Raw genomic sequence first — 9,530 nt, forward strand, 5'->3', positions numbered from 1 at the left:
AAAGTGCTTATAATCACATTTGAAACCGTTTTAGACCATTTTGAGCATTTCGATAAAACTTTTCACACACAAAATAATATCAAAGTATACAAAATAGCTTAATATCGTATTTGAAAGCGTTTTAGACTATTTTCAGCATTTCGACAAAACTTTTTCACACAAAATATCAAAGTGTACAGAATAGCTTCAAATTGCATTTGGAGACGTTTTAGACCATTTTGTGCATTTCGAAAAAATTTGTTAACATAAAAAGACCAAAGGCCGGTATTCATGAAAGGGGACTATCTTTAGTCCAGGACTAAGGATAATCCTGGACTATCCTTGATATGGTATTCATGAAACCTGGACTAAATAGTCCTGGATTAAGCCATAGAAAATTACAGCAGCTAGGTGGTCCATGATGTTTCCTTTTAAACTTGTTCTAAACACGCTAGCATTGCAATCGCGTACTACGCGTCCAGGGTATAATTTACCCTGCACAAGTTCAACTAGAGGTCAGATTATAGGTTCTGCACACACAGTACGTGTACACGTGTGACAGATGCCTGATGAATAAATAGTAACATAAAACAACTAATTTTGCCATTAAACCAGAAGCATACAGGTAAATGAAATTATTGGAAAACAAAGTAAGTCTTGAATATTTAAAGAAGACTCTTGTGTAATTTTATTTGAATTTCATTTCAAGAAATTGGATTTTAAGGCAAACTTCAGGCCTAGCTAGCCTAGGCCTACCTTGTTGGCCTAGGCCTAGCCTACCTCTCTCTAGGCCTGTAAACTAGGCCTAGCCTAGGCGCAACTACTATCTAGGCCTAGTATTCCCACCCACTATTCTAGTCCTAGGCCTACACTAGTTTCACTAAAACTATGGCCTATTACCTAGCCTAGGCCTAGTTCCAGTAGTAACTACTGTCTACCTACTCTTTAGATCTAGACTAGCCTACTAACTAGCTAACTACAAGGCCTATATTTATTATTATATATATAGGAGGATTATAGGCAGACTCCTACTACTGCTACTAGTTCTAGCCTAGGCTTAGCTAGTAGTACTACTAATCTTGTCCTTTTTTATATTTTTTTTAAAAAATGGGTTCATCATTTGTTATTATTAGTTGATCTGTTACAGTAGGTTGATTCATAATAATAATAATATGATGATTAAATTTAAAAAAATAGGCCTAACCTAGCTAACTGCAACCTTGCCTATCTAGTTCCTACTACTAGACTAGAGTAATAGCCTGCCTTCTACTAGCTACTGGCCAGGGTAGTCTCTCCTGGTAGTAGGCATAACAATAACATGCATTATTTAATTGAAGATCTGTGTTCAATAAGATTTACAATGAGATATCACATTTAAATAGTGCACTACATTTTATATATAATAATTTCAAATGTTTTATTTGTTTTTTTGTTAAATGGTGAATCTAGCATATAGTATGCATGATGACCATAATTCAAGGGGCCCTCATATAAATACATAAAACAAACAAATAAATATAGCAAAGCAAACAAAAAACAGAGAAATAAGAAAAATATGTTCAAAAGAAATATTGATTAAAAAGTAATTTCACAGGAAAATATAAAAAAAAAACAATAATACAGTTACTAATTTCCAATATTTATTGTAAATTTCCTCTTTTTTTTATCTACACAGATTTTCAAGTTAGCAAGGCATCAACATTGTTTAAATACTGTTATTATACTACTATTTTCATTGTTGTAGCTGTGATTGCAAAATTATCACAGAGTATAAACTGGCTCGACTGCAGAATTGAGAATCGGACATAAATAATTGAAGACATGATGACCCTCTTTAAGTATAAACAAAACTGTTTTGATGACAATTGTATATATTATGTATTTCAGTCACAAATTATTTATCTAAATAAAAATTGAACAGAATTCTGTGATCTGAACATGAATGTACATGCTGACAAAACTACAGTAATAATATGGTATTTTAATTTATTTATTTACTGTTTTTGAATAAAACAATACAGTAATTTAAAAAGTTTCATTTGTTGTTTTTATATGGATATTCTTATTTTCATTTATTACTACACAAGTATAACTTGCTATACAATTGTTTTTGGTAGTCCTGTTTCTCTCTGCATGATTATTGCGCTCCATCCAGGTTTGTTAGCAATTGTATCTAAAAAAAAATTAATAATGTTAAATTGTAATACATCCAAACACAGTACGGATAATAGCGGTAGACGATAGACAATCTTTAGCCCTGGCCAACAAAAACTTTAGGCTTATAAGCCTAGATAATTTGTCACAATTATACTCCACTCCATTTTTTTTTCAATAATACCGCTTAACTTAATATGATGAAAATATCCAGAAATCAGGCCTTCCTAGATACCTATGCAGTGGGTGGATCCAGGATTTTTTGATTCAATCCCCCACCCACCTTGTGTAGTTTGCAGGATGCAATTTTTTTAGACAATTTATTAATACATTTTAAATATTTGTCTTTATCTTATTACCTTACATGACCAACAGCATCATTCCATGTAGCCTAAGAGGACGGTAGTCGAGGAGGCATATAATATTGACCAGATATGTGTTCAGCAGTCTAGTAAACCAATAGAAAAATAAATGAAATTAAACTATATTATCTAAAAAATATTGAAAGTATTCCTAGCCTAGGCCTATTTACATTAAATTATGCCAAATTAAAATTAATTCAACAGGTTGTATGTAAATTGTTTTATTTTTATCTTACCTTACCTGACCAGCAGCATTCCATGTAACTAGGACAGTAGTGGAGGCATATAATATTAACCTGACATTTTTCTTCAGCTGTCTAAACCAAATAGAAAAATAAATGATATTAAAATATATACATCTATTATTACTACTAACTATTTATTAGCCTAGGTCTATTACATTTCGACACAATGTAGTTGATATGGGGTTAAAAAGGTGTGATGTATCATACACATGACTCAGGCTCGGTATCCATTTTATAGAGAGAGATTGCTTTAATGAACAACAGAGGGCGGCATAACTATTTACAGTATGATATATGTGGTCAATACACTACAATTTTTCCCCTTTAGATTCAATGGTAATAACATTTTAAATAGCATTAAGCTTTAAGGTATATTGCTCGTTATAAGATTTATTTTTTTTTTTTTAAACTGTTCTGATAATAAAGTGTTTCAATCTCAAGTGTCCGTAGTCTCATTATTTATATTGTTATCATTATGATTATTGTTAACTGTATTGAGTTATGTCTAAAGGTCCATTATAAATCAAGTCTGTTAGGTGGTTTCCTGTTCCTCTGTGGGTATCTCCTTGGTGGTGGTTGTTGTGGAATCTCAACTGGTTGTTGTATTTCCGGTGGTGGTGTTGGTGTTGCTGAGATAGCTGGTTCTAAATAAACAGGATCTATATCTGGAGGTGTCTCTAGATCTAGTGTTAAGCCACTGCTAGGATTTGATCAATGTGTCTTTTCCAAATCATGTCTGGTCCAACTTTGACTTCATATGACAACTTTCCAGTTTTCCTATGAATAATTCCAACTATCCACTTCTGACTCTTTGATCTATAGTCACGAACACACACTTTGTCTCCTTCTTTGAATTCTCTAAGCTTCTTTTCGCTAGTTGGTTTTCTCTGGCTTTCCTGGTTATTTTCAACTTTTTGACGTAAGTCAGGTATAATGCAATCTAGTCTGGTGCGTAGTTGTCTTCCAATAAACATCATTGCTGGAGATATTCCAGTTGTGTTGTGTTGGGCATTTCTATATGCTAATAGAAAGTTTGCAAGTTTTTGTTTTGTGTCGTTTCCTTCTTTTGCCGATTTGAGTGCTCCTTTAAATGATTGCACAAAACGTTCTGCTAACCCATTGGTTGCTGGGTGGTATGGTGCTGATTTGATGTGTCTAATACCATTATTCTTGAGAAACATTTCAAATTCTTCTGACACAAATTGCGGACCATTGTCCGATACCAACTGCTTTGGTAGTCCATACCTCGCAAATAAATCACGCAACAGAGTTATTGATTTGCTTGATGTTGCTGTGGTCGTAGGCAATACCTCAGGCCACTTGGATTGTGCATCCACAACTACCAGATACATTATGTTGTTTATTGGTCCCGCATAGTCGATGTGGATACGTTCCCACGGACTGCTCGGCCACTGCCATGGATGTAGGGGTGCTTTCTGAGGTTCATGCAGTGTCTTTTGGCATCCACTACAGGTTTTTGCTAATTTCTCTATGTCAGCATCCACTCTCGGCCACCAAACATAGCTCCTTGCCAAGGACTTCATTTTTACAATGCCCAAATGTCCTTCATGTAACTCGTCAAGTACTCTTGCTCTGAATTTTGGTGGAACAATGATTCGCGTACCCCATAGCAAACATCCATCAAAAATTGACAGTTCATCACGTCGTCTATGGAATGGTTCAAAATCCGGATCACAGCTCTTAGGCCAACCCTTCATTGTGTAATCATACACCTTTGACATTGTTGGGTTGTGTAATGTCTCAATCTTGACCTGGGCACTTGTTACAGGAAGTGGTTGAAACTGCATAGTGTGAAACACCTCAACCGGATTCTCAGCATTAGCTTCAGTATTTGCTAATGGTAGTCGTGAAAGTCCATCTACATTTTTGTGGTTTTCACCTTTCTTGTATTCAATCTCGTAATTGAATCCTGACAAGTAAATTGCCTGGCGAGTTAATCTTGCAGCTGCTGTGGCAGGAATAGCCCTCGATGTATTGAAGATGTACGTAAGTGGTTTATTGTCTGTAACTAAGGTGAACTTTCGACCAATCAAGTAACTGGTAAATTTCTTTACTCCCCATACTATGCCAAGAGCTTCCTTATCAATGTGAGAGTAATTCTTCTCCGCTGCGCTCAAGGTCCTCGATGCATAGGCGATTGGTCGTTCGACTCCATCAATGTTGTGTGACAATATGGCTCCTAAGCCATATGGAGAAGCATCTGTAGCTAGCTTAACAGGCAATGTTGAGTCATAATGTGTTAACACATTATCTGCAGTCACAAGTTGTTTGGCTTTATTAAACGCCATCTCGCAATCCTTTGTCCATGTCCATTTTTCCTTTTTCTCTAACAGTTTATTCAACGGATGAATTTCTGTAGCTAAGTCTTTCAGGAATCGATGGTAATAGTTGATCAATCCCAAGAATGATCTGAGTTCACTTACGGTTGTAGGTTTGGGAGCATTTCTAACAGCTTCAATCTTGTCCTCAGTTTTATGTAATCCATTTTTATCTATCACATGACCACAAAAAACGACCTTTTCTTTGAAGAATTCACACTTCTTGTCATTGAGGCACAGTCCTCTATCACTGAGAACCTTTAATACTTTTTCTAGATTCCTTAAATGTTCTTCATGAGTAGTGCCAGTAATAATCATGTCGTCAAGTAGACACTGGACTCCCGGAATACCATTCAGGATTTGTTCCATGGTCCGCTGCCATATGGCAGTAGCAGATGCAATGCCATACGCTAGTCAATTAAACTGGAATAGCCCTTTGTGTGTATTTATGGTCAGTATGTTTCTGGATTCTTCTTCCATCTCTAAATGTAAATATGCTTGTTTCAAATCTAGTTTGGTGAACTTCTGTCCACCCGCTAAGGTTGCGAAAACATCCTCGATTCTTGGAAGAGGGTAGCAGTCCACTTTTAACTTTGGATTTACTGTAACTTTGTAGTCTCCACACAACCTGACATCTCCATTACTTTTTGGTACAGGCACTATTGGGGTTGCCCAATCACTAGTTTGAATCGGGGTGATGATTCCCTGACTCTCGAGGTTCCTTAATTCGGCTTCAACTGCAGGTCGAAGTGCATATGGTACATTCCTTGCCTTAATAAAAACTGGTTGTGCTCCATCCTGTAAGGTAAGTTTACCTTTTACCCCATTCACCTTTCCAATTTTGTTAAAGAGTTTTGGAAATTTATTCAGTATTGCTGGTACATCAGCTTTGTTGTGGTCAGCCTTCACTGTGAAGATGCTGGCCCAGTCTAACTTGATATGTGTCAACCACTGACGACCAAACAACGGGGGTCCACCTCTTTCTACTACATATAGTTTTCCATCGTGTTTCTGTCCGTTGTATTCTACTTTGGCCTTCAAATACCCTTTTGTCTTTACTTCTTCTCCAGTATAAGTTCTAAGTTGAACTTTGGTCGGCAACAAGTCTGTATTCCTAAAATATTTCTCAAAATCTTCTGTCGAAATCAACGAGAGTGCACTGCCAGTATCCACTATCATGTCCAATGGGATATTATCTATCGTTGGTTTTATCTTCACTGATTTCCCAACGTCTACATTATTAACATACACCATGGCTAGAAGGTTGTCTTCTTCTTCATCAACAACATTCACTCGCTTACCCTTCTTAGTTTGGTGTGGTGTTTGTTTTGATTTACTCCGGCATGCAGCCTTGATATGTCCCTTCTTTTTACAGTTATGGCACTCAACTTCTTTGTACCGGCAGTCGTTTGCCTTATGACCACCCTTGTTGCAGCGATAACATAATTGCTGCTTATTATAGTGTTTCACGTTTATCTTGTTCACAGTACTCTGTGGTTCTTCTTTAAACTGTTGTTGTAGTAGCGAAGCATCCTTCGTTGCAGTTTCCATAGCAACTGCCATTTGTAGCGCTTTCGCTAATGTAAGCTTTGCCTCAGCCAACAGTCTTTTTTGTATACTGCCTGACCTAATTCCGCAAACAAGACGATCCCGCAGGGCGTCATTTAGCTGTGCTCCAAATTCACAGTGTTTGGTGAGGCGTCGTAAATCCGCTAAATAGGCCTGGATTGTTTCACCTTTCATGCTGCTCACGTTTGTGAAACCTGAATCTTTCAGCTATAACTAGAGGTTTAGGACTCAGATGCCTTTCCAACGAATCCACAAGTTCCGGAAATGTTTTGGTTGATGGTAAATCAGGTGCTACTAAGTTCTTCAGAAGACCGTAAGTCTTAGGCCCTATCAAGCTGAGTAACGTAGGTACACGCTTGTCGTCATCCACGCCGTTTGCCATGAAATATGCCTCTAACCTTTCCACATAGGAGGCCCAGTCCTCTGCCTCGCCGTCATACGGATCGAGTCTACCAATTATAGTACTCATCTTAGCAGATTGTAGAATATTAACTATTGAATATTCTTACTCACAGATTAATCTTCTTATTGACGCGCTTTCCGTTATATTCTCGTCGCCAATTGTGATGTATCATACACATGACTCAGGCTCGGTATCCATTTTATAGAGAGAGATTGCTTTAATGAACAACAGAGGGCGGCATAACTATTTACAGTATGATGTATGTGGTCAATACACTACAAAAGGCATCGCCTAAACTTTCCCATTATAACTAAACTAAACTAAACTATGCCAAATTAAAATTAATTCAACAGGATGCCCTATGTATGTGAATTGATCCAATATTTTGAAAATACCTAACACTGCATTCATTCCAGTCTAGGCCTAGACAAGGCTAACTAAGTAATACAATGTATGCCTACAATAGAATAAGACTACTGTTTACTGACTACCTGAAGTAGGGCCTTGCAATGCCCACCGACTCAGCCAATGGCATAGCTTAAATAGGCTTTTAGACTGCGGTCTAGCTAGCTAGGCTATATCCCTCTAGCATCATTTTAAACAAAAATGTTAATAATGTAAAATCTATTACAAATTAAGATTATATATAATGTGATTTACATCTTTAAATAAGTTAAATGTGCGCTTAATGAAGAACAAATCATTTTAACACTAGAAGTATAGGGTGGTTTCTAGGCAATATCGCCCTAGGCAAGCGATGTCAGAATTAAAGCTGTGGGCCTAGCTTTTGGGCCTAGATTAAACACACTAAATTAACTTACTAAACATAATTTTTTTACTTTCTAAAGTACTTTATTATATTAAATATATGTTGTAATTACTAATTTGATACAAATAAAAATGATTATTATTATTTTGCTTCTTAAATACCGTTTTAAAGTTGTCACATTTGTAACCTACCTTACCTCAGGCCGCCATTTTTTTCGAGCTATTCTTGAGATAGTCCAGGACTAACGCCCGTATTCTTAAACCGGACGTTAGTCGTAGTTCGAGCTAAAACTAAAAAAATGATGTCATTTTAATTCATAAACCGAACTTCAACTAAATCACCGACTTAAGGGCCTTTCACACCTGTTCCGGCACGGTTCCGGTCCGGCGAATCGAACGCCAATGTTTCGTTTTCACGACGCTCCACGCGGCCAAGCACCAATCGATATGCGCGTAGCCGCGTAAAAACGAAACATTGACGTTCGATTGGATTTGCCGTCGCCGGACCGGAACCGTGCCGGAGCAGGTGTGAAAGACCCTTAAATCAGGCCAACCTCGACTAAATCGAGACGGATTTTGATCGATTTTTTTAGTCCTGGAGGGGGCAGGCTAAATGGTCGACTAAATGGTTTTTAAACGATGTTTATAAAAAACGTAACAGTCATTGAGTTGTTATATTGGCCAGATATTGAAGAATGAAATATCTATATTTATATTAGCTTAGTTAAATATACATTGGTATAAGTTATAATAATGAAAATCATCTTTATTTACAACTGTATACAAATTACATTATTTTCTTCGCGCAAGTCCGACTTGAGCTACGTCACGCCATAGCGACAATGGGAGATGCGGCAATTCACCACGCGATGGAATGTTTAGGGGGCCTAGCGCTTTCTTGTCACGCTATGAAGTGCGTGGTTCGTGGCGATCATACTTTGTTGGGGGCCTAGAAAATATAAAAGTTACCGTACCGCCATGGTTCCTAAATATATTTTGAAGATTTTATTTGTTGTTAATCAAATATACTTCACTGTTAAGTTAATACTGATATTGTTCTAATAATTAACGATTAAAATTATTTTTCATGTAGGCCTATATATAGTCCTGATGCGTAAAAAGTGTTGTAAGAAATGGAAAGTGATATCAATGCGCAAAATTTCGTCTGCTCCTCAAATACTCTCTTGTCATTGGCCAATGTATAGCCTTTGTTACCCAGACGTGTGCAACTCGACTAAAAGCTCGACTTCATTAAGTCGAACTGCAAACTTCGACTACTTCGTTTTTGAATCAAATTTGAAGTAATAGCTCGAACTACGACTTTTTCAAGTCGAACTTCGAACTACGACTAAAGTCCGGTTTAAGAATACGGGCGTAAGTCGATGTCTGTAGGTCAAAACTAGGTCGATGTCTGTACGTAAAATCATTGTCGATGTCTGTACGTAAAATCGGGGTCGATGTCTCTACGTTAAATCGTGGTCGATTTATGTACGTAAAAACGGGATCGATGTCTGCACGTAAAAACGGGTTCGATGTCTGTACGTTAAATCAAGGTCGATGTCTATAAGTAAAATCGGGGTCGATGTCTGTACGTAAAATCGGGGTACATTTCTGTATGTAAAATCAGGATCGATGTCTGTACGTAAAAACGAAGTCGATGTCTGTAGTTCAAAACTAGGTCGATGTCTGTACGTAAAAATGGGGTCGATGT

General features: G+C 37.1%; 1 long non-coding RNA gene across 1 annotated transcript; it reads right to left on the reverse strand.

The window, feature by feature from the left end:
* Positions 1-1,811: 1,811 nt before the first annotated feature.
* On the reverse strand, positions 1,812-2,814 carry LOC140049544 (uncharacterized). Its single transcript, XR_011845296.1, has 3 exons — positions 2,737-2,814; positions 2,493-2,581; positions 1,812-2,152 (listed from the first exon to the last, which is right to left on the reverse strand). It is a non-coding gene; the product is annotated as an uncharacterized lncRNA (long non-coding RNA).
* Between the last annotated feature and the right edge of the window lie 6,716 nt (positions 2,815-9,530).

The sequence above is a fragment of the Antedon mediterranea genome, chromosome 5, assembly GCF_964355755.1.
Source record: "Antedon mediterranea chromosome 5, ecAntMedi1.1, whole genome shotgun sequence".
Lineage (NCBI taxonomy): Eukaryota > Metazoa > Echinodermata > Crinoidea > Comatulida > Antedonidae > Antedon > Antedon mediterranea.